Source organism: Leucopleurus acutus (assembly GCF_964270905.1).
Source record: "Leucopleurus acutus genome assembly, chromosome: 3".
Taxonomy (NCBI): Eukaryota; Metazoa; Chordata; class Mammalia; order Artiodactyla; family Delphinidae; genus Leucopleurus; species Leucopleurus acutus.
Genome location: NC_139145.1, coordinates 56,193,413 through 56,220,166, shown reverse-complemented (window position 1 = coordinate 56,220,166; position 26,754 = coordinate 56,193,413). Strand labels below are relative to the sequence as shown.

Here is a 26,754-nt window from a genome sequence, read left to right as displayed (position 1 = left end):
TAAATGCTAGTTGAAGAACAGGGCAAGAATGTTCCATCCTCATGGAAACATTGAGACACAGAGAATGCTCAAGAGCAGCAGTTTTAAGAAAAGTTTGGTGCAACTGTGTGGAGTCCCAAGCATGAGAAATGCATGCAAGATTCTATTAGGAAAACAAAACAATGAGATTATCTCAATTATTGAGTGAACCATGAGATTTCACCATCTACATTCTAGCCATGAGTAAGACGTTTGTTTGAATTAGATAAGAAGATATAATGTCATTTGAAGGAGGCCCAGTGAAATTAATAACAGAGATAAATGAAACTGACAATGATCTCACAGTTTATAAATCTAAACATGGGACCAAGGTTAGACACAGGGACCCTAGCAGTTGATGAATGAGCTTGAATGGTGCTTTTTACACCACCAACGGGAGACCGGACATGACTTTTTATGTTCCTTTCTTCTAACCAAGGAGATTAAGAAAGAATTAATTCAATTCCCTTTAAACCAAAGCACAGGAGGAAGAAACAACCTTGAACCTTTCCTCCTCAAATAGCAACTTTGTTGGTAATTTAATCACTAACTGAGTTGTGTAACTTGCCTATGACAAATGGTAAAACACCTTTCAATGTGGAAATGTGCCAGAGCCATTCTTTCGTAGGAAGGGGAGGGAAAGCCTTAGCTGGCGTACATACATTTTCTGTCTCCCTGTCTTTTGCGCCCTGCCTTAATTGCTGAAATTGCTTCTGTATTAGGAGAGAATATGGGAACAAGTCTGGATCTAGCAAGAGAGTAAAGTCACTGAAGCGTTTACGATATTCTGCTTCCCTCTCCACCCTCCCCTCCCTTTTCTGTACTTGTCAGCATGTAGCCCCATACCAGGCTCCATCAAGTTGAAATGGCAGCACTGTGGAGAACAGTATGGATATTCCTTAAGAAACTAAAAATAGAGCTACCATATGATCTTGCAATTCCACTCCTGGGCATATATCCAGAGAAAACCATAATTCAAAAGATGCATGCACTCCTATGTTCATAGCAGCACTGTTCATAATAGCCAAGACATGGAAGCAACCTAAGTATCTATCGACAGATGAATGGATAAAGAAGATGTGGTACATATATGCAATGGAGTACTCCTCAGCCATAAAAAAGAACGAAATAATGCCATTTGCAGCAACATGGATGGACCTAGAGATTATCATACTAAGTGAAGTAAGTCAGAAAGAGAAAGACAAATATTCTATGCTATCACTTATATGTGGAATCTAAAAAAATGATACAAATGAACTTATTTACAAAACAGAAACAGACTCACAAACATAGAAAACAAACTTATGATTACCCAAGGGAAACGGGGGGGGGGTAGGGAAAAATTAGGAGTTTGGCATTAACATATACACACTACTATATATAAAATAGATAACTAACAAGAACCTACTGTATAGCACAGGGAACTCTACTCAATGTTTTGTAATACTCTATAAGGGAAAAGAGTCTGAAAAAGAATATATAGAGAGAGCTGAATCACTTTGCTGTATACCTGAACTAACACAACATTGTAAATCAACTATACTTCAACTAAAAAAAAAAAAAGTTGAAATGGCAGCAAGGAATGAATGGGAGGTCCTGCATGGTCTGACTTCTTCCTCATCGTCCAGCCTTATCTCATGCTTCTTTCTCCCTTGCTCGCTCCAACGTTAGTTTTAGACATGGACATTTGGAATACAATGAATCTGGGCTGTTCTTCCCTTTCCTAATAACTAAATCTTTTCATTCTTCAGTCTTGGCTTAAGTTTCATTTTCTCTTGGAAGCTTTCCTAGGTCAACTGAATTATATTTGGTCTCTGTGTCACAAACTTCCATAGCCCCCTGTGCTTCCTAGCACGACACCTGCTTCTTCTATCTTCTCTGCTAGATGAGAGGGTCTGCGACAGTAGGTACAGCGTCTACCTTGTCGCCACGTACTCCAGTACCCAGAACCATGCCTGACATGGTACCTGCCCTCAGTCAATGTTTGCAGAATGAATGATTGCCTTCTTCACTTTTCTTTTTGAAAAAGGTATAAAATATTTAAGATATACACAAACGTGTAAAGAAAAACATCACAACCCCCAGGTATCCATTACATATGCAAGCTTACATCCCTGCTTACCACTCCCTGATCGCATTCTGCTCTTGAGAGGCAGCTAGTAGTCTCAATTTGGTTACTATTTCCACACATTTCTTAATACTTTCACTACACACATATGCAAACTTATGGTATTATTCTGTTTTTATAGTTTATATGTGTTATAGGTATTCTTCTGCAACTGGCATCTTTTGGTTTTTGTGATTCAATCACGCTGTTGAATTTAGCTAGTCGTTATTTATTTCACTGCTGTGTAGTATTCCATTGTATGACTACCTCACTATTCATCTGTTTCCTTGTTGATGGATTATTTTCTAAATTTTTCCTTGAACACATTGCCATGAGTATCCTTACTTGCAATGTTTTTCTTTGTTCGGATAGCGCTGTGGTATCCAATATACTGGATCTTTTCATTATTTGCCCATTAGAACTGACATGGACTGGGTCTCTGAAAGCTATATGAGAGACAGATTAACTGGACAACCCAATTAATGTTTGTGTGAAAGTGTGTATCAGTGGATTTTATGAGAAGCTGTGTGGAATAATGATAACTGTAGAGCGCTGATTTGGGAGTTAAACATGGGTGGGTTCCAGTGCCCACTCAACTGCTTACCCATTGTGCCACATCCAAATACAAAGCCTCAGTTTTCATTCTGTAAAACTGGAATAATAGTCTCCTATCTGCCTACCTCACAAAATGATCAGATGAAGTAATGCTGCTGAAAAGATTTTGAAACCTGCTGTATTATACAACATTGGAACACCAACAACCAAATTTTATTACCCAAGTGTAATATGACAGAAGAATTGTAATAAAATAACAAGACCACAAGAATATTAATAATTTATCATCACCTATATTTAAATTTATCATTATCTATAACGTATTATCTCCTATCTCTATTTAACTGGGGTGTTCTAGAGATAATACCTCACCCCCAAAGGGCAGACTAAGGGAAAATCAGGCTCTTGAGAGAAATATGTTTAGGTCAATGGGTTTCCACTGCCCACTGCCCATAAAATCCTACCGGGAAGGTTACTGAAATGAGTCAAATTGGTTCCAGAAAGGTATTTACCGCAAAGGTTATTTCTTCACGCTTAGATATACGTTGAGTTACGAGACTTGTAATGGTTACAGGAAGGGTTTTAGAGCTTGAAAGACTTGGGTTCAAACCTTGCTCTACTCTCCTTCTCCTTACTGAGGATAATAATATAATCATGTAGGACTGTTGGGAGGACTAAACGAGCTAATGTACGTAACGCAGCATACTCATCCCCTTCAGGACGTGACTGAAAACCAGCCTTAGTTGAAATTTCCCAACGGGTGAGGCAAGGTTGTTGGGCTTTTGTTCATCCCACGTGATCTCAGTTACCTCAGCTTAACTCCTATTTATTTATTTATTTTTTACGAACTTATTTCTCACAGTTCTGGAGGCTGGAAAGTCTATGATCCAGGTGCTGAGTGATCTGGTTCCTGGTGAGGGACCTCTTCCTGGTTTGTAGATGAACAACTTCTTACTACATCCCCAGGTTTGGAGAGAGAGATCTCATCTGTCTCACGTCTCTTATTTTTTATTTTTAGTTATTTATTGTTTTGGCCGCTCTGCATGGCATGTGGGATCTTAATTCCCCAACTGGGGGGATTGAACCCACGTACCCTGCAGTGGAAGCATGAAGTCTTAACCACTGGGCCGCCAGGGAAGTCCCCCTCTTCACTTTTTGAAAGTGTTGGTCAGGCCATTCTGTCAGGACCTTCAGCTGTCATATGTCTAACTGCCACTTCTGAATATATGACCAAGGCAGCTACAATGTGTTCAGCGCACAAAGAGTGTTGCCACCACTACAGTTTTAGATGCGCCAGGGGCTTCTGACCGGAAATCTTGACTTCTGGTTTGGAAACTGAGAAAGAGCAGCCTGGTTAATTTGTCTGATTCATTAGCAGGGAACCAAAGAGAGGGCTCCAAATGGGTCAATAAAATCCAATTTTAACCATGCCATCTTGGTCTCTTGTCAATGCTGGGGACAGATAAGGTTAAAACCCAGTGTCACAACTCTGGGTTTCTGCAGAATTTTCGCTCTCCATATTCTGCTGTACCAGAATCCTGTTTTATTCTTACAGTGATAATGGGTCAAAGAATAGATTTACTTTGTGCATTTGCTCACTGATATCTGGGTTCCTGGGAACTGGCTTGCTTTGCAAAGCACACATTTTTCTCTATAAACATATCCCCTGTAAAGGTCTTTCCACGACTAGGAAGCAGGTAAAAGAGCTGGGAGGAGGGACAACAGAACAATGTCCTTTCTGTTCTAGTAATCTGGGGAGGCTTCCTGGAGGGCATATGCCTGGAAAAGATGGGTGGAGGTGAACAGATGGAATTTTGCTGTCGTAGATTTCTTTTGTTGCTCTATATTCTCTCCTTGTTTACTCAAAGAGGTTTATTAAGCTCCTGCTACCAGGCAACATAGTCTAGTGGCTTGGGTGCTAGAGGCTTGGGTTTAAATCCCAGTTCTGCCACTTACCAGTCGTGTGACCTCGGGCAAGTTGTTTAATCTCTCTGTATCTCAATGTCCTCATCCGTAACATAGGGATAATAACAGTACCTATCTCATAGGGTTGTTGTTGGTAAATTAATTATTTATATCTCTGTCTCTCTATCTCTATATATTTAAAGAGTGGCTGGGCCATTGTAAAAGTTCAATAATTATTGGCTGTTATTATCACTCTCTGCTAGGGACTGTAATTGGTACTAAAAATAGTCTTGTGAATCTTAAAGACAGCTTTTCTGATAGGTTATCAGTTCTTCAGGGTTAAGAAAAGGCTTAAAACAAAACAAAAAAACAAAAGCACTGAGGTTATAATCTTCTTGGCCATGACAAATAACTTAAACTTGGTGGGCTGATGCCTAGAACTGGTTTGGGAGGCAGACACCAAACTATGTTCAATGGTAAAGAAAATAAATGCTATTATATATCTGCTAAATAAGCCATCCTTTCCAAATGGAAAACATCACTGTCATTTGTTTGCCATTGAGTTTGGCCAATGCCATTGGAGAGCACAAATGGAAAGTAATATAAAAGTATACACATAATGTACTGTTCTAAATTCAGAGCGCATTTCTCTTACATGGCTGTTCTCTGAAATTTTCAGAGAGATGATGCATAGAATGAGGTGGTTATTAAGCTTAAAAATGAACAACAGTAAAACAGAGGAGAGATCCCAAGGCCTGAGAGAGTTGAAGGGAAACCATTAAATATTATAGGTAATAGGAATGAAGGGGGATTATAAGAAAATGTGTTTGCCTTCTTACTTTATGAGAAGACGAAACCCACTGCAGTTTGGAGTTCACAGATAAAAATCTTTAAAGAAACAAGATGGGAACAAAGACACAGACCTGCTACAGAATGGACTTGAGGACACGGGGAGGGGGAAGGGTAAGCTGGGACGAAGTGAGAAAGTGGCATGGAAATATATACACTACCAAACGTAAAATAGATAGCTAGTGGGAAGCAGCCGCATAGCACAAGGAGATCAGCTCGGTGCTTTGTGACCACCTAGAGGGTGGGATAGGGAAGGTGGGAGGGAGACGCAAGAGGGAAGAGATATGGGGACATATGTGTATGTATAACTGATTCACTTTGTTATAAAGCAGAAACTAACACACCACTGTAAAGCAATTATACTCCAATAAAGATGTTTTAAAAAAAAAAGAAAGAAAAGAAACAAACAAACAAACAAAAAGATGTCCATAGACGGAAAACTTACATGTTTGCTCAATAGCCCATTGTTCAACAATGTTCCTAAGAAAACGACTTTTGTGTAACCTAAATTCCTCACGCTGCAGCCAACGTCTGCCTAAAAGATGCTGCTGCAACAATAGAAAAAAACCCCCACATAGCTAGAATTCTTAGGGAATGGGTTGGTTTTATTGTTGCTGTTTTAGTTGTTCTGCTTAGCTTGGACTAAGAAGAAAATGTATTTCAATCTTTCTGTTCACAGACTTTTGGGGCTTGAGGGGAGGCTTAGAAAACATTAGAGAGAAAATATTTTAATTTTCTTTGAATAATTCAGGACTCTCTAGGGTTTCAGGGCTCAGTAGGAGGAAGATGATTATGACTGGGCAGGAGAGCAGATGTAGAAAGTTTAGAAGACCTGACCTAATTTTCATTTCTTCCACCTCAGTCTTGGAAGTGGCGTTTTTTTATGGGAGACGGAGGGGTGGAAAGACACTCAATATCAGAGCCTTTTCTCATGAGTTAAGGGTGAAAAATTAAAAAAAAAAAAATGCAGTTCTACCCTCCTACACTGTTGGTGGGAATGTAAGTTGGTACAGCCACTATGGAAAACAGTATGGAGGTTCCTCAGAAAACTAAAAATAGAATTACTGTATAAACCAGCAATCCCACTCCTGGGCATATATCCAGACAAAACTCTAATCCAAAAAGATACATGCAACCCAACGTTCATAGCAGCACTATTCACAGTAGCCAAGACATGGAAACAACCTAAGTCTCCATTGACAGAAGAATGGATAAAGAAGATGCAGTACATATACACAATGGAGTACTACTCAGCCATAAAAAAAATAAAATAGTGCCATCTGCAGCAACGTGGATGCAACTAGAGATTATCATATTAAGTAAAGTAAGTCAGAAAGAGAAAGACTACTACCATATGATATCACTTATGTGTGGAATCTAAAATATGACACAAATGAACCTATCTACAAAACAGAAACAGACTCACAGACAGAGAGAATGGACTTGTGGTTACCAGTGGGAGGGGGTTGTGGGAGGGATGGAGTGGGAGGTTGGGGGTAGCAGATGTAAGCTATTATATATGGAATAGATAAACAACAAGGTCCTACTGTATAGCACAGGGAACCGTATTCAGTATCCTGTGATAAACCATAATGGAAAATAATATTAAAAAAAGAATGAATCACTTTGCTGTACAGCAGAAATTAACACAACACTGTAAATCAACTATACTTCAAAAAAAGCAGTTCTAGTAAATTTGAAGATTGTGACAGTACTTCTAGTTCTTATAAGTTTTTAAAAACACCTTTATGGAAGTATAGTTTACATACCATAAAATTCACCCATTTAGAATGTACAACTCAATGGTTTTTAGTATAAGATGTTATGAAAAAACCCTAACGAACTTTTTGGCCAACCCAAATTATTTAGAGTTCTGCAACTGCCACCACAATCTTAGAACATTTTCATTACCCCAGAAGGAAACCCCATACCTATTAGCAGCTACTCCCCATCCCTGTCCCAACCTCGGGCAACCACTAATCTACTTTCTATCTCTGTGAATTTGCCTACTCTGGAAAGTTCACACAAATGGAATCAACAAAATACTAGCAAACAGAATCCAACAACACATTAAAAGGATCATACACCATGATCAAGTGGGATATATCCCAGAGATGCAAGGATTCTTCAATATACGCAAATCAATCAATGTGAAACACCATATTAACAAATTGAAGAAGAAAAACCATATGATCATCTCAATAGATGCAGAAAAAGCTTTTGACAAATTTCAACCCCCAGTTATGATAAAAACTCTCCAGAAAGTAGGAATAGAGGGAACCTACCTCAACATAATAAAGGTCATATATGACAAACCCACAGTTTGCTGTGGTTTCATCATTCTCAATGGTGAAAAACTGAAAGCATTTCCTCTAAGATCAGGAACAAGACAAGGATGTCCACTCTTGTCACTATTACTCAACATAGTTTTGGAAGTCCTAGCCACAGCAATAAGAGAAGCAAAATAAATAAAATGAGTCCAAACTGGAAAAAAAGAAGTAAAATTGTCACTGTTTGCAGATGATATGATACTCCACATAGAAAATCCTAACGATGCCACCAGAAAACTACTAGAGCTAATCAGTGAATTTGGTAAAGTTGCAGGATACAAAATAAATTGCACAGAAATCTCTTGCATTCCTATACACTAACAATGAAAGAGCAGAAAGAGAAATCAAGGAAACAATCCCATTCACCACTGCAACAATAAGAATGAAACACCTAGGAATAAATCTACATAAGGAGATAAAAGACCTGTATGCAGAAAACTATAAGACACTGATGAAAGAAATCAAAGATGACACAAACAGATGGAGAGATATACCCTGTCCTTAGACTGGAAGAATCAATATTGTGAAAATGACTATACTACCCAAAGCAATCTACAGATTCAATGCAATCCCTATCAAATTACCAATGGCATTTTTTACGGAAGTAGAACAAAAAATCTTAAAATTTGTATGGAGACACCAAAGACCCTGAATAGCCAAAGCAATCTTGAGGGAAAAAAACCGAGCTGGAGGAATCAGACTCCCTGACTTCAGACTATACTACAAAGCTACAGTAAGCAAGACAATATGGTACTGGCACAAAAACAGAAATATAGACCAATGGAACAAGACAGAAAGCCCAGAGATAAACTCACGCACAGCACGTATGGTCAACTAATCCATGACAAAGGAGGCAAGGATATACAATGGAGAAAAGACAGTCTCTTCAATAAGTGGTGCTGGGAAAACTGGACAGCTACATGTAAAAGAATGAAATTAGAACACTCCCTCACACCATACACAAAAATAAACTCAAAATGGATTAAAGACCTAAATGTAACACTTGACTATAAAACTCTCAGAGGAAACCATAGGCAGAACACTCTATGACATAAATCACAGCAAGATCCTTTTAGACCCACCTCCTAGAGAAATGGAAATAAAAACAAACAAATGGGACCTAATGAAACTTAAAAGCTTTGCCACAGCAAAGGAAACCATAAAGAAGACAAAAAGACAATACTCAGAATGGGAGAAAATATTTGCAAATGAATCAATGGACAAAGGATTAATCTCCAAAATATATAAACAGCTCATACAGCTCAATATTTAAAAAAAAAACAACAACCCAATCAAAATATGGGCAGAAGACCTAAATAGACATTTCTCCAAAAAAGACATATGGATGGCCAAGAGGCATATGAAAAGATGCTCAACATCACTAATTATTAGAGAAATGCAAATGTAAACCACAATGAGGTATCACCTCACACTGGTTAGAATGCGCATCATCAGAAAACCTACAAACAACAAATGATGAAGAGGGTGTGGAGAAAAGGGAACCCTCCTGCACTGTTGGTGGGAATGTAAATTGATACGGCCACGATGGAAAACAGTATGGATGTTCCTTAAAAAAGTAAAAATAGAACTACCATATGACCCAGCAATCCCACTACTGGGCATATACCCAGAGAAAACCATAATTCAAAGAGACACATGCACCCCACTGTTCATTGCAGCACTATTTACAATAGCCACGTCATGGAAGCAACCTAAATGCCCATCTTCAGACAAATGGGTAAAGAAGATGTGGTACATACATACAATGGAATATTACTCAGCCATAAAAAGGAACGAAATTGGGTCATTTGTAGAGACATGGATGGACCTAGAGTGTCATACAGAGTGAAGTAAGTCAGAACCAAGGGGGGAAAGTGGGGGTGGGGGCGGGGTGGTGGTGGTGGGATGAACTGGGAGATTGGGATTGACATATATACACTAATATGTATAAAATAGATAACTAATAAGAACCTGTTGTATAAAAATAAATTAAATTAAAACATTTATAATAATTCTTCTATGAATATCTGTATACAAGTTTTTATGTAGACATATGTTTTCATTTCTCTTCACTACAGTTGAATTGCTGAGTCACATGGTAGCCCTAAGCTTACCATTTTAAGGAACTGCCAAATTGTTTTCCAAAGTGGCTGCACCATTTTATATTCCCACCAGCAATGTACGTTCCAATGTCCACATCTTTGCCCAACATCTGTTATGTCTTTTTTATTTTGGCCATCCTTATGAATATGAAGTGGCATCTCACCGAGGTTTTGTTTTTCTAGTCCCTAGTGACTAATGATGTTGAGCATCTTTTCATGTGCTTTTGGCCACTTGTATATCTTCTTTGGAGAAATGTCTATTTAAATCCTTTGCCCATTTTAAAATTGGGCTATTTGATTTTTAATCATTGAGTTGTAAAAGTTCTTTATATATTCTGGATACAAGTCCCTTGTCAGATATATATGATTTGCAAACATTTTCTTCTATTCTCAGGGCTGTTTTTCCAACTTCTTGAGAGGGTCCTTTGAGGCATCACCATTTTAAATTTTGATGAAATTCAATTTGTGTTTTTTTGGATTGCTTGTGCTTTAGGTGCCATATGTAAGAAACTGTTGCTTATTCTAATGTCAAAAAGATTTATGTTTTATTCTAAAAGTTTCATGGTTTTAGCTCTTACATTTAAATCTATGATCCATTTTGAGTTAATTTTGTGTATAAGGCAAAGGAGGGGTCTGACTTTATTCTTTTGCATGTGGATATCCAGTTTTCCCACCATCATTAGTTGAAAAGACTATTCTTTCCTCATTAGTTCATATATAGTTGACCCTTGAACAATGCGGGGGGCGGTTAGGGGCACCGACCCTCTGCTCAGTCGAAAATTCTCATATAACTTTACAGTCAACTCTCTGTATCCATAGTTCTGTATCTGCAGATTCAACCAACCACAGATCATGCAGTACTGTAGTATCTATTTACTGAAAAAAATCTGCATGTAGGTGGACCTGCACAGTTCAAACCCATGTTGTTCAAGGGTCTGCTGTACTTTTAAAATTTATAGCTAAATATCAGAAAAATCAGCTACAAAACATATATGTGTGTGATATGAAAAACTGATTTTATGGATTTTTTTCCTCCCTAGCACAACTGTTTGACTTTGGAGCAAACAGTTTTCATGCACTCGTCCATTTGTTTCATTCATTTATCAGTGATGTGCTGAATGTGTACTTGGCAACAGTGGGCACACAGTGGAGAATGTGACAGTGGGTGGATTTAACTTGAGGCTATTCCCTCTCTTGGTAGAGAAAACGACACATGAAGGTATAAGAGAAGGGATGAGGACAGTACATTCTTGCATCTTCTGTCCTCTTCCCCTCCAACACACCACTATTTCTTAATATGTCAGGGTCTTCAACTATACTGTTCCCCTCTCTCTGAAATGCTTTTCCCTTTTCTCCTCTCCTGGTTAACTCCTCACGTCAGCTCTCAACTGAACCATCACTTTCTCAGGGAACATTTCCTAATCTTCCAGGTCAATTCCTCCCGTTCAACACATGCACAGGGTCCTCTACTTCAACCGTGTTAATAGTACTTTCCATAATGTTAGGAAGTAATTAATGGGGTAATTAGAGGCTGACTGTACATCTCCTCTGTTGTTGTGATAGATTCTACGGGGTGGGTATCATGTCTATCTTTTCATGCACACTATTCCATAGTACGTAAGAGAGCACACTCCAGAGTCAACAGACAGACCTGCTGAGACTCCCAGCTATAGTTAACAGCTATGGATTTCTCTTTTCCCATCTATAAAATGGGGATAATAGCGGCTCCTGCCTCTCAGGGCTTTTTTGAGAATTAAAGAATAATAGCACGTAAAATGCCCAGGTTGGTGCTTGGCATGTGGCTGTCAGTTGGTTAAGATATACTGAATGAATGAATGCATCAGCCCTGTGGGGCATCTGCCACGCCCAATGGACCTGTGTGGGAATGTGCACTTCCCATGGTGGCTGGGCAGAGAATGCTGAATGACAGAGCGGCCCAAGACTCCTTAACAACATCCTGGAATCACAGGTATTCCCTCAGCATCCTGGGTGGAGGTCAAACCACTCTAAGGGAGGGGGGGGGATGATGGCTTTCTGAAGCATTGTCTATAAAGCCATTAAAAACAATTAGCCAAACTATATACATTCTTATTTCCACAGAATTCCAGGCAACCAATTTGGCTAATTTAAAGAAAGAATTTTTATGTCAACATTATTATATCTTAGTGTTTAACCTAGTGCTTAAGAGGGGAAGCTCTGGAGTCCCATTGCATGGGTACCCATTCCAGCTCCTCGACTCAACATCTAGGCAAGTTACACACTCTTATCGAGCCTCAGTTACCTCCTCTGTAAAATGGAATCACGCATCATATCTTCACTGTGGGTTTGTTGAGCAGATTCGGTGGGACAGTGTACACATAGCACTTAGCTCAGTGCCTGGCACATTCCACGGGCTCAGAGAACTTGAGTTCCTTCCAGTTGTTAGTGTTGGAGAGGCTCTGGTTTCTTGTTATGAGAGATTTAAATCTCCAAGTATTAGCTTCATTAAATCCTTGACAATCTTCCAAGGAGAATGGGAAACAAAGGGCATATAAAACACCCATTTAGTGCTATTTTATTGTAAGCTACAGTTAATCGGATTGCCAAATTTTCCATTCATTCCCAAGATATGTGTGTGTGTGTGTGTGTGTGTGTGTGTGTGTGTGTGTGTGTGTATTTGGTGGTGGTTAAAATTCAGCCAACTTATTTTTGTCTGAGTTTATAGAACATGAAACAAGTTAATCTCTTGAGTATTTCCATTGTTCCAAATTAAGGTAAAATGTCAGTATCCACTCATATTATTCCTGTTCTTCAGGGAAACTTCTTTTGCTTTAGGTCTCCCACAGTCATTTTTCCTTCTATCCCTGAAGAAAGCTGAGAGCTCTGCCCCTTTTTTCCTCCCTCCCTTTCTTCCGTCCTTCTGTCCTTCTTTCCTTCGTCTGTTCCCACCCCCTCCTTTTCTTTCCTTTCTCTCTCTCCCTAATAATGAGATAATGGCATCTCGTTATTATTTTAATTATCCCCATCTGACATAAAGATGCAACGCAAAGTGACAGCGTTGCATCTTCATGTCAAATGGGGACAATTAAAATAATGATGACTTCACAGGACTGTTGTAGAATTAAACGAGGCTTGTTGGTTCCTAAAGCAGGGCCTGGCGTGTAGTAAGCCCTTCTACATTTTGATCACGGTTCTGATCACCGTTTGAAAAAAGGCAAGTTACCTACCTTATTCCTTTCCTCTTGGTTCTTCTGTTTTGTCTTTTCAAACTCCAAGTCTTGGGAACAATTTGCCTGTATTTCTTCCCCTAGTTCTTTCCCTTGAGGCCTGCTAGTGGCTGTCAGTAATATGAGAGAGTCAGAGCTGCTAGTAAAGATTTGTGTACGAGATGCCGTAGGAGCCGTGCATCGAGCCAGTGCCTCATACGAGCTGGGATATGCTCAGGGCACGGTCAGTGGCTGCTTAGGGCCTGGCTGCCACTGTCATGTTCAACCTGTCCCAAGGGTGCAGGGGCTGTGCAGCAGACGGGCAAGGGCAGGCTCACGAGCAACACCTGTTTCCATAGGAACGGGTCAATACCCTCAGGGTCAATTGTGAGTGCCTACAGCCTCGTGCACCATGTTAAGTAGCATCAGTGGATCTCTGAAGTTCAGTGTTTTAAATTAATGCATAGAGAGGGCCAAGTTCAATTCTTCATCTTCGGATTGTCAGTTGTTTAGCCTACTAGCCTACTGGAGATGTTTCTCTCTTGTCCTAAGGGCTGGGCCCATAAGAAAAGCAGGAAAGATGCTGGTGTTCTCCTTCTCTGATTCTTCCCCTGTGCCTTACCAGGGGGGACAGTGGTCCTTAACTTCAGCGAGCATCTAAATTCTCTTGTGAAAAGCATATTTCCAAGATTCCACCCCCCAAGACTCAGACTCAGTACGTCTTGGGGGAAGACCAGGAAACTGCATCTTGAGAAGAACCCCAGGTTTACCACTTTTGAAATCCTTTCGTTATCTGTGGCCCCTTTTGCCTCCCTTCACCAGTGTGGAAGCTGTTGGAAGACAGGACCTTGTCTATGTTGTTTACTGCTGTATCCTTATGGCCTGGCTTCCAGGAAGGGAGGGAAATGCAGTCCAGCATCTCCCAACCTTCAATCTGCACACGAATCACCTGTGAGCTTGTGAAAATGCAGATTCTCATTCATTCAGTCTGGAGGAGGGTCCAAGAGCCTGCATTTCTAACTCTCTCCTAGATGATGATGCAAGGTCGCCACTCTGAGTAGGCAGGGGGGCATCTCGAAGAGTACAACTGGCATCAGACCACCTGGATTTGAATCCTGCTTCCACCTCTTGCTAGTGGGGAGGCCCTGGGACATTCTCTTTTCTTGTAAAGTGGGGCAATTACAGCACCTCCCTCACAGGGTCCTTTTGGGGTATTCAGGAGGTAACATATTGGAAGCATTTAGCCCAATATATGGTGAGTGCTCAATTAGTTTTAACTGTTATAATTATTATGAAAAATACTAGGAAGTTAAATCTCGGTCACAATTTAAGAAACTGGCCTTGTGGTTAGCACACAAAGTTCAGCATCAGACTGCCTGGGTTTACATCCTGGCTCCACTACTTATTAGTTGTATGACCTTGGGCAAGCTTCTTAACCTCGCCATGCCACAGTTTCCTCATCTGTAAAATGGGGCAAATAGTGGCACCTACCTCCTATGGTTGCTGGGAAGTTTGGACAAGTTAATGCATCCAAACTCCTCACTCTGGTACCAGGCCTCTGGGAGCCCCTTTTACTCTTACTGTTACTATCGATCAGTTGTAGCTGGGGAATTTTGGTGTGAGGTTGTAAACTCCTGGGACGTCTGAGCTGGTTACTCCAAACTACTGGTCAGGTGCATCGAACATGCTTGTCTAGCCCTAAGATGTCAATGCAGGTACCACTCTTCAGCTATTCCTTTAGAATAATCACAGCTGCATTTATTAGCTGTATGCCTTTGAGAGTTATTTAACATCTGTGTACCTCACTTTCCTGATCTGTAAATAGGAAAAATAATAGTAGCTGACACACAGTATTATTCTATGCATATAAAGCAAAGAGTAATCAGTACAGAATTTGGCCCATGGTAAGTGCTCAATAGATGTTAGCTATAATAGCAGTTATTATTATTGTTAGATTATCATTACATTATAATATAGTGTATAAAGTAGATGTTAGCTATGACAATAATTATAGCAGAGTTGTATATTACACCAAGTATATATTATAATATAATAATATCATATGTTAATACTTATAATTAAACGGTAATAGTTTGCATTATTTATGTCTGGGAATATCTTTATTTTGCCTTCATTTAAAAAATGTTAAACTGTGGTAAAATACACATGACGTAAAGTTTACCATATGAGCCATTTTTAAGTGTAGAGTTCAGTGGTATGGAGTACGTTCACAATGCTATGCAATCATCCATCCATCCATCTCCAGGACTGTTTACATCTTGCAAAACTGAAACTCTGTACCCATTAGGCAATAAGTCCACATTATCCCCTGCTCCTTGGTGCCTGGCAACCACCATCCTGCTTCCTGTCTCTATGAATTGGTCTACTTCAGGTACCTCACATAAGTGGAATCATACAGCATTTGTTTTTTGTGGCTGGCTTATGTCACTTAGCATAAGGTCTTCAAGGTTCACCCATGTTGTAGCACGTATCAGAGTTTCCTTCTTTTTTAAGGCTAAACAATAGTCCACTGCATGCCTATACCACATTTTGTTTATCCATTCATCCATCAGTGGATACTTGGGTTGCTTCCACCTTTTGGCTACTGTGAATAATGCTGCTGTGAACGTGGCTGTGCAAAATCTCTTCAAGATGGTATTACTTTTGTGGTCATAGAAGTTGTACCTGTCCTTATAACTTCTGAACCTAGTCAGAGATGTTTCTCTTTTACACTATCATATACCACGTAAAGGAGAAAGCCAAGAAACAAATAAGCAACAGAAACCTCTTTCATTTATTTACTCATGCTCTTGTCTATCCATTCCCAATATTTCTTTGATCATCTCCTACGTAGCACATCTAGGTGCTGTAAGACCCGAAGAGTGGCCAGTATCCTAGTTGGCTATTGTATGGTGTGGAAGAGTTACATATACAGAGTGACTTTTCTTCTTTCTCACATGGCTACCTGGAAGCTCCTTCCTCTGGAAGAAGGAGAATTCCAGCCTCAGGCACACTCAGGAAATTTGCCTGAGTCCCAGACGGAACAGCCCTCTCAGATACGGCAGTTTTTTATTTTTTGTTTTCCCCCCAAAGGATTTCAAAATAGTCTCAATCAAGACTTTGCAGGAATTGGGAGTCTGCAGAGGTAAAACTTGTGTAAAAATTGGAGAGGTGTTTTTTGGGGGGCGGGGGGGAACATACAATTTCGATTTAACTTTAGGCAAGCCAAAGACATAAACTTCTACACAAAAGCACTTTCCAATCCCCTGTGTCTTAAAACCCTTGTGGCGAGGTGCCTGCAGTGGCAGGACCCCGTGCCTGTGGGGAGGCACAATGGCTAAGAGTGTGAGCGTGCACGCCAGACAGCCTGGGTAGAAATCTCAGTTCACTTCCAGGAGGTGACACCTTTGGTTCAGGTTTAATATCACGAATCCTAACCTTCCTGATTCACAGTTTCCCCTTCAGTAACACGAGGCGAACGACGGTCCCTACCTCAGAGGGTTGCTGTGCAGGTTTAGTGAGCTAATACTCATAATGGGTCTGCTTGTCAAAGGCCTGGCACAGAATAAGTACAAATTAATACTGGCCATCCGTCACCAAAATGAACGCACTCCCTACTCCCTGCTGCAGCTGCACAGACCATTTTTTAATCCCTCAAATATGCCACGCTGTTGCTCCACATCTGGCCCTTTGCCCATGCTCTTTCCTCTCTTCTCCTCCCCCACTCTGCTCCTACTGTCATTCTAACCCTATTCATTCTTCATGTCCCATCCAAGGTGTTTTCTCCAAGAAAACTGGTTACATGTGTCTTCCTTGAGCTCCACAAATACCCTGCATGTATCTCTGCCAGGGCACCCATCACCCCGTACTGTCACTCCAATCTGGTCCCACTCTCCCTGAGCTGTGAGCTCCATGAGGCCAGATGGAGGTCTCTGGGGGATCTCAAGTGAAAGGAGTTAATGAAACATAGACCTGTACGTGGAGTCAGCTTCCACCGGCAGGACTGCTACTCTGGACCTCCAATCTCAGTCACCCTGGAGACCCCCGGCGCAATGTACGTCATGACCCGCCCACACAGTGTGTCTTAGAAAGGGTGTTAGTCAGCTCCCAAGGCACCACTGGTTGGCTTCCAAAGTGCCAAGACTGACTTAGCTTCTCAGGACTCTAATTCAGCTCTTGGATGGAGCCGTGAAGATTTTCAGATAGATGCTCTTGTTCGGGACCACTGGCTAGAGGTTCTGTCCACAGCACACTAGACTGACTGGTGTTCTTTCTTCCTCAAATCACTGTCTCAGTCCTCATTAGCCATTCTCCATGCTGATTCTTACAATGGCATATTTGCCCCCCTTTCATTCCAAATGAATTGTAATTAGCTATTGGCCTTGCTGGGAGGCTGATTTCTCAGAAAGGCTATGTTCTCGGTGATAAGACACTTCTGTGCTATTTCTATTCAATCTATCAACCTTCCTGCCAAATTAATTCCTCTTGGATTAATGTAAGACCCATGGCTATAATAATAAACATTTATTAAGTGTTTCTTTGTGCCAGGCACTTTGCAAGGGCTTCACCTGTGTTCTTTCATTTAATTTTTACAACCACCTTGTTAAATAGAAACTGTAAATATCCCCTTTACAGCTGAGGAAATTGAGGCACAGAGAGATGAAATAATTAGTTCAAGGCACACAGGAAGAAAGTGACAAAACAGGAACTCAAACTCAGGTCTGCATAACCTCAAAGGCTGTGCTCTTAACCATGAGTTTCCATCACTGACCTATAATTTTCAGTTATTATAATGTCCTGATTTGAAAGCACCAGGTACACTCAAAAATATACACTTTGTACCCACAGTGACTTAGCTACTGTGATCTTACTGAACCTGGGCTTTTCGTATTACATCCTACCTTACATTTTGTCTTTTGTTTGAAAAGTAAATGGGACAGAAATATTTCATTTTCTCCTCTACTTCCTTTTGGAACCAGGCACTGTTTTGTTTGTTTTGGGTGAATGCAGAAGGTTATAGGATTGTCAATGGTTACCTGGTTAGCTGGTTACCTGGCTAAGTAAGATGAATCTGATGATTGTTTTTATGGGAGGCCCTTTGCTCCTCTTTGATTCCAGAGCTCTGGCATAACCCATACCACCCGTTTAGCAAAAAATATTCTTGTACATGAGAGGGAACGAAGGGACAGTCTGGATAGCTCTGTGTGCAAATCCCTTTCTGTTACTGAACAAAATAATACGCTCACTAAACTTCCTCCGTTGTTTGTGTGTGTGTATTCGCGTGTGTGTCTCAAGATGAAGAGAGATGGGGAGAGATGAGAGAGGTTGAAAATCAGTAACTCCCACCTTTGATTTCAAAGAAAATTCTTCTGATTCACCAAATTCAGAAAATTAAATTTGATACACATAGCAAATTGTTCGTTCTTATTCAAACTGCTTTTATATACAAACTATGACAGTGGAAGAACTTAATACTTCTTGGAAAAAACAATAAGAAATAGTGTTTAAATCTCACATTCATCATTCGTTAAACACTTATTGGCCTTCTAACATATACTAGGTACCACATTCAGCACGGGGCTTGTGGAGGCAAGTCAAAACTCCCACCTTCGCTAAATTTATCGTCTGCATACAAATACTTAAGAGGTGATGAACAAGATTAATTTGACAATGGAACATAGAAAACAAGAACCATCTCACAGGTATTGTTAACACAACGGATGAGACTCTTGGATGGAATAGAAAATGGAGGAAGTAGTACTCTCTTGCCTTTGGTCTATATAATCTTTTATTAGGAAAGTATTTTCCATATTTTTTTACCTAGCTTGGTATCAATAGAAATCATAGTTAATGTCTATTGCTTGTTATTTTTTCTATAGAATGTGACCAGTGCTTGACAAATCGAGAGAGTGGCATGGTCATATATACACTACCAAACGTAAAATAGCTAGCTAGTGGGAAGCAGCCGCATAGCACAGGGAGATCAGCTTCGTGCTTTGTGACCACCTAGAGGGGTGGGATAGGGAGGGTGGGAGGGAGGGAGATGCAAGAGGGAAGAGCTATGGGAACATATGTATATGTATAACTGATTCACTTTGTTATAAATCAGAAACTAACACACTATTGTAAAGCAATTATACTCCAATAAAGATGTAAAAAATAAAAAAATAAAAGTAATTTGGGTTCTGATTCCACACACACACACACACACACACAAACCCACAAGAGGTTGCTTCGGGTAAAAGTCCACTGATTAATGATGTGGAAAGGATGAGGACCTGGGAGAAGGTGACCCTGCCATTAAAGCTAGGCGATTCTAGGCACTCAGCTGTGTGTCCCAGGTTTTGGAGATAGCTTTCAAATGACCTGAGCACGATTATTATGGCAGAAATTCTAAAAGAGATCTAGATCAAGAGATGTAGGTACTAAAGATGGTAATTTTGACTGCCTATTTGTGAATAATTCCAATGAAGAGAAAAGGGAATATCTAAATCAGGCACAGTGAATAAATGTGATCTCAAATGTCAACCCAGAATAATTGGTAGCAGGGATTGAAACACTGTTTGAGAAGGATTCTGAATCTTATCTAGAATACCACTGATAACAGACTAAACACTAAATGCACTGACATTAGATTCAGATGTGCTTGTATACTGTAACTCCTCCTGAATGTCTGACTGAGTTAGGATTCAGAATAACTTTAATATACTAAAGCAGTGAATCAAAACCAACAAGATAAAGGCTAATGAGGATAACTATATGTTCCTGTATTTAAATTCAAAATTCAGTGATGGTTTCCATTGTGGGATTGGGGAAACTTGGCTTGATAGCAGTTCGGGAGAAAAGACTTGACCCTAAACTCCATATGAATCAATAGGATGGTGTGGCTAAAGAAAAGTACCAGAGCAATTGTGGGCTGCTAGAGTTGAACAGAGTAGCCCAACATCAGCCACTCCACTGGAAATGAATTTCAGTGTCTCTTTTTCCCAGCCTGCTGCTTTGCTTGTAGACTTGAGGGTGTGGATAAGCTCCTAGTTTCTGGAGCTGGACATTTTCCCTCTCTGAAGATGGTAAGGAAAGTGCTCATATAGAAACAAAGAGTAAAGGTGCCTAGAAAAGATCAGGAATTCTTTGTCCTTGAAATAGGCTAGATTTTGAATCAGTAAAAAAAAAAAAGTGCATCAAATGATTTTTGCAAATACATGGGTTTTTGAAAAGCTTGGAATATGTTTTGCCCCGAGTGCTCTACCCTTAAACATACCCACATGCATTTCAGGAAAAATTTCATCCATATGGTATATTCATTGGCAGTTAACTCATCAAAATCACTGTTGTGTCAGAACCAATTGATTTTGGACTTGCCATTTAAGTTGTTCCAAAAAAAACACAAACCACTCCCGAAAGCTTATTTTCTTGAACGAGGATATGGAGTTTGGTAAAAGGAATAAAGAGAATGTAACTTTCTCAGTTTGAATTTACTTATTTATCAAATAACTTTAATCAAGTTAACAGTAAGCAGTAAAAATACTATTACAGGAAAAGCCCCATATTTTCCATGTAAATTGTTTTTCATTGCCTTTACCTGTAAGGTGTTGAAGGTGGGACCCACTCCTGAATCTCCTTTCTAGTGGTAGAATAAGGTACATATTGTTGTGGAGTGCCACTCACGTTGAATTTATGGTTTGTCCACATGAATTTACTAGCAGTAGGTGGTTTTGTTGTTGGAGGATCATCAGTCATAGAGTGAAGCCAACGATGCCGTTCAGGGGGGCGCCATGCTTCCATCCACACCCCAGAATGTGTTTTTCAAAATTCATTCATTAATTAACATATTTATTTAGTTTTGGCTGCGTTGGATCTTTGTTGCTGCACGGGCTTTCTCTAGTTGCAGCGAGCGGGGGCTACTCTTGGTTGCGGTGCGCAGGCGTCTCACTGCGGTGGCTTCTCTTGTTGCAGAGCACGGGCTCTAGGTGCATGGGCTTCAGTAGTTGTGGCGTGTGGGCTCAGTAGTTGTGGCTCGTGGGGTCTAGAGCGCAGGCTCAATAGTTGTGGCGCACAGGCTTCGTTGCTCCACGGCATGTGGGATCTTCCGGGACCAGGGATTGAACCCACGTCCCCTGCATTGGCAGGCAGATTCTTAACCACTGTGCCACCAGGGAAGTCCCCCAGAATGTGTTTTTTCCATTCATTTCAGTAGTATATATAACCCATCGGTGACGGCCAAAAAACTGCTTGTTGTCTTCGCAGCATTTGTTTCCATATTTGTGTTTCCCCACTAATGCGCCCACCCTCACATCATTTGCCCTGAGAAAAACCTGTAGATAGCCGCAGAGGCCGCTGTGGCCACTGACCTGCTGCAGCCGGAGCTTCAGGACCTGTATCAACTCCATCTTGTCCCACAGGCCCCACCTCTCTGGCACACTGCCTCAGTTTGAATTTAACACAGAGAGAACATTCAAGAATTTTAAGCTTGCTGGAATCTGTTTTGTTGTTGTTGTTGTTTTTTATACCAGGTTAACCTTGCCACCTTCTTATAAGAATAATGATGATAATGATGATGACTGTGGTTATTCAACTGATTGGGTTTGGATTGTTTTGTGATTGTTCCTGGAACAAATTTTTTCCTAATAATTATGCTGTAAAAATAGAACAAGCATAAGAACTGGAAGGGAAAATTAGAAAACAGGGATAGTCGGGCTAAAAGCAATGGCACACCTAAAGGACATTAAGTTTAAAGGCAGAAAATCTAGTCTGTGAATTGACTTCCTAAGTAAAAGGTATCTAATCAGCTTTCACTTAGCCTCCTTGCAGGAAGGCAAGTTCCAAGGTTGGGAAGTTAACAGTTGGGTTGTTAATGCCTATGCAGGGGCCATCTGGTTGACATGCACCTCACAAGAGGGACTGGGGACCTGGCTTAAGCTAAGATAGTAAATGCAGATTGGAGCACAAGCTTCCAATGGCTGTTTAGTGGACATTTGCGGTTTTTTGATGAATTTTCACATTCTCCTCATCTAATTGTCTTTTCATCAAAGACGTGAAAAAAGACTAGAGGAATAGTCTCTGGTGTCTTGAAAAGTAAGTAAAAGTAACCCATGTGTAGACTTGAATCCACAATTTTGGTCTCATTAAGACTTGGTCTAATGATTGGTCAGAGGCCTGTTCTCAGGTCAGAGCCCCAGCTGCCTTCTGACTTAACAGATGACAATTGAGAGCGGTAAGCAATCTCACTTTGTAGTCTTTGAATTCACTTTTCTCAACTGATATTTGAAGAGAAGGCCATGAAGAATTTTACCTAAACTGAGATTCATGATAAAGGTTAGAGAATAGATACCAAATCAGAAGGAAAGGTATAGGTGGTTGTAAGTACAGTTGACTTGAACAACACAGATTTAAACTGGGTGGCTCCACTTACAAGCAGAATTTTTCAACAGTAAATACTAAAGGACTGTACGATCTGCAGTTGGTCGAATCTGTGGATGCTGAACCGTGGATACGGAGGGACCTCGAATACTGAGGGCCTATTCTGAACTATACACAGATTTTCTACAGTGCAGAGGGTCAGTACTCCTACCCCTCAAGTTGTTCAAGGGTCAACTGTAACATCAACTTGGGTATTTCGGTGAGTACATAATGAAAGGCCATGGAATAATAGGTAATTGTTGGATGGTAAGGAATCAACAGGATTTAGCGTCTCTCATTTTAATTCTAGCATCCTCTGGAAAGTATTATTTGCTACGCACTGTATGATTATTCTATAGGAACAGTTAACTTCAAACAGGCCATGCCTCATGTCCTATGCTTTTTCCAGCCAAGGAACTTCGAACATTTTTAGTGACAAGAAGTCATTACTGCAAGTTGTAAGTTATAACAGACACAAACAAGTTGCAGGTTTATGGCTGCTAGGTGTTCGTTTTGCCAAGGCTGTCATAATAAATACATATTTACCCTAGCAACTCTTCATAATATTCTAGTTCTGCGCTCCTTTGTGAGATTCCAATATTTTCTCTAAGGCCAGTGGAACTGTTAAATTGGCTCCAACACTTTATAAAACAGCCAGGGTGGTTTTGATTTTGAAAACAAAAATGTAAATATACTTGTCCAAGGGAAGAAAACTCACTGTCTTAGGAAGAAACTTCCCAGATAGCTGGCTAAACCAGACTTACTGCATGAACAATTTCTAAGAACAATTTAGACTCAAACTTTTAAAAAAGCCTGAGTTCTATTTACACATTATAGATTCTCTCATTCTTCCATTGGTTTGGTCATTGATTCCAACCTCTTTTGGGCAAAGAGTGTTAAGTAAGTAAGGGAGAGGGGAAGGCTTTGGTTTACCATTCTACCTAGCCATAGAGAATTGGATTTCAGGGAGCTGGCTTTTCCCGTATCATCTAATGAATTCTCTGACCAACATGGTGGTATTCTTTGAATAAATAAAAAGGACTATACTGTTTTTAGGAAACTGCAAATCATATCACAATGGTAGAATTCCATTTTGCAGTGACCAAAAACTATCACTCTCCTTGGCAGGCTTGTTTTTTGTTCTTTTTTAATGTTCAAAGAGTTTGTCTTACTTCCCGTTCTTTTATTTTTCCCTACTTCTGTCATTTCTAAGCCCAGTTAAAAAAAATCTCATCATGTGAATCTCCTGTTTATTACTTATTTTGACTTCTATTAGCATTAAATCACTCTTTGAAGCACACTTACAGCCACAGAATAGGAAATTATAACACATTCCCTGAGAACAGAGGAAGTTCTCAGTAAAAGTCTGTTATATCAAGTAGCCAAAAAATAAGGTCTAATGCAAGAATCTAATTGCCTAGGAATGCTTCATTCCTTCGTTCATTTGTTTATTAATTTAGCAAATGTACCACGTAGCAGACACTGTTGTGGGTGTTGAGGACTTCGCGGTGGATGAGACAGAGAGGGTCTTTGTGCACATGAAGTTTACTTTCTAGCTGAGGGAGGCACACAGCAAGCAAGCCAACCAAACAACTAAGGAAACCAGCAGAGTGCCATGCATCATTGAATTTTATTAAAGAAGGTGATGAGATAATTGGGTCACCACTTTAGATTGGGCGGTCAGGGAAAACCTCTCTGAGGTGTTCAAGCTGAGGTCTTATTTCTGCTACTGTGGCTGCGTACTGAAGTACCCAGGACCTTGGTGGCTTTAAAACAACAGCTTATAATGTTCACGGATTCTCTGGATCAGGGATTCTCAGAAGGCATAGTGGAGACAGCCTGTCTCTGCCTCATAATATCTGGGGCCAAGCTGAAGGGCTCAAAGTCTGGGGCTTGGAACCATTTCAGGGTTTGCTCAATCACATGTCTGGTGGTTGATACCGGCTGCCGGCTGAGTGCTTAAGTGGGACTGCTGGCCAGCACACCTCCACAGGGCCTCTCCATGTGTCCCGGTCTCCTCACAATGTGGTGGCCGGGTTCCAAAGGTCAGTGTCCTGAGAGAGAGAGTGAGTGAGCCAGGTGGAAGCACTATTATTTCTCGTGACCCAGCCTTGGAAGTCACTTCTGCTGTGCTCTGTTGGTTATGATGATGACACAGATCCACCGACTTTCCACAGGGAGCAACAGAGACCCCACCTCTTGGAGGAGTATCAACCTCACATCGCGGGATAATATAGGGTGTGGCCATCTTTGGAAAATCTCATCTGCCACAGGTCTGAATGAAAAGAAGGAGTTAGGAACGTGAAAATCAAGGGGAAGCACACTCCAGGCAGAGGGCCTAAGCGAAAGCTAACTTGGCATATATTTGAATCACAGCTGGAAGCCCAGTGTGGTAGGATAAAAAGAACAAGGGGAAGAGTGGTACAAGATAAGTTGGGAAGGTAGGTAGGACAAGATCATGAAAAACTAAGAAGTACTTCTATCTACTCCAGGCAAAAGGAGAAAGAAGACTGGGTTTGTCTTGGAACTCATTCATGCCTTCTTTGGGTCAGTGTCGATTTAGACCTATAACTCTTTAGATTCTCACAGTACTCTTCCTAGCAGTGCTCTCATTTGAAATTCTCCCAGCTCTAAATTTTTCCCCTTTCTAGATACTGGACATTGTGGAGTGGGGAATCGTAAAGAAGAGCATTTTATTCCTTCAGCCTTTCAAGTTGCTTCTAATTTAGTTGGAGAGATTAATATGGGCAACGCACATACACAGATGGTAACTAAAATATGAGTCAGTAAAAGTTAAGTATCAAATATGTGCTCAGAATCATGCGATTCAAGAATTATGAATTCTTGATTCTGATTCAAGAATCACAACATTCTGATTCAAGAATCAGAAGTCACAAAAAAAAGAAATCATCAAATGTCGAACTAAAATGAATATATTCCAGCAGTTATAAAGGAAAACCACAGAAATGAAATAATTCTGTATTGTAAAAAATGACATAGAGAAAGTAAAAAGATAAATAATAAACTAGGAAAATATATTTTTCTTGAATGCCTTTTTTCCCTTTTCAGTTCAAAACAACTTATATACTCCTTAAAAACAGATTTTTCAAACTTTGGTTTTTGACATACGACTTTTGTGAATCCATAGATAGTAAAATTGTACTAAAACAAAATGGTTAAGATAGTTCAATGACAACTACATCAGTTAAGACTGTCCTGATTTAAACAATGTTAACATGTGAAAATATCCTCAAATAAATAGCTGTGTACTAAAAAAAAAGAAAAAAAATATTTGCTGCACACATGACAAAGCCCATCTTTATATAGAGATAGCTTGTACCATTCACTGCACAAAATAGAAAAATTTTAAAATGAGCAAAGATTACAAAGAAGAGGCTCACAGAAAAAAAAAAGTGACCAATAATCATGAAAAGATGTTCAACCTCATCACAATGAAAGAAACACAAAGTAAAGCAACACACTTCACTAGATTGACAAAACAGTATCAAACAAAATCTTTTTACTAACTCGACAATAATTACTCTGCTTGATAAAACTCAGTATTGGCGAGGATGCAGGGGAATCTTGGCACTTTTGTACACCACTGGTATAAACTTTTTCCATGGAAACTTGGTAATATTTATCAGTTTAAAACGCATATTTTCTTTGCCCTAGCAATTCCACAGTTTGAAAACAATTTTATGAACATACTTCTATATGCAATTATATATATATTTGAGGATGTTGATTTCTGTATTATTTATAATAGCAAAATAATTAAAATTATTCAGATGCTTATAACTAGGGGACCAGATTTATAAATTATGGTGTATGGACCTCTGGAATACCATGCAGCTATTTAGAAGAATGTGGAAGATAAAAAAAATATTGACTTAGAAAGATGTCCAAGATGTATTAAGTGAAAAAGTGAGGTAAAGACAGTAGGAATAAGAGGATGTTATTTGTTTAAAGGGCTTTTATGCACTGACATTTATACATATATGTCTGTCTACCTTTCTATCTATCTATCTATCTATCGTACACTACCCGATTTCTGGAAGGATATATGGCTTATGAAATGTTAATAGTAGCTTAGTAGCTTTTGAAGTATACAACTCTAGGCTGAAGAAAGTGGAGAGAGAATTTTAGCTCTCATCGTATAGCCTCTGTAATGTTAAAAAAATTTTCTTTATAATCTTGTACATAGATATTAATTTAAAAGTAAAGACTAATACTAAAAACATCATGAGCATGTCTCTACCAGGCCCTTAGGTTGTGACGTTAATGGCGGGGATTTCAGGCAC

At 39.9% G+C, this 26,754-nt stretch overlaps 1 protein-coding gene and 1 pseudogene across 4 annotated transcripts in view; both read right to left on the bottom strand.

Moving 5' to 3' along the window:
* The window catches only part of NR3C1 (nuclear receptor subfamily 3 group C member 1), a 609,329-nt gene that overhangs the window by 237,375 nt on the left and 345,200 nt on the right, over positions 1–26,754 (bottom strand). The window lies entirely within an intron of this gene.
* On the bottom strand, positions 20,630–21,510 carry LOC309958899 (NADH dehydrogenase [ubiquinone] 1 alpha subcomplex subunit 12-like; annotated as a pseudogene). Its single transcript has 2 exons — positions 21,205–21,510; positions 20,630–20,829 (listed from the first exon to the last, which is right to left on the bottom strand). The product of its transcript is annotated as an NADH dehydrogenase [ubiquinone] 1 alpha subcomplex subunit 12-like (transcript).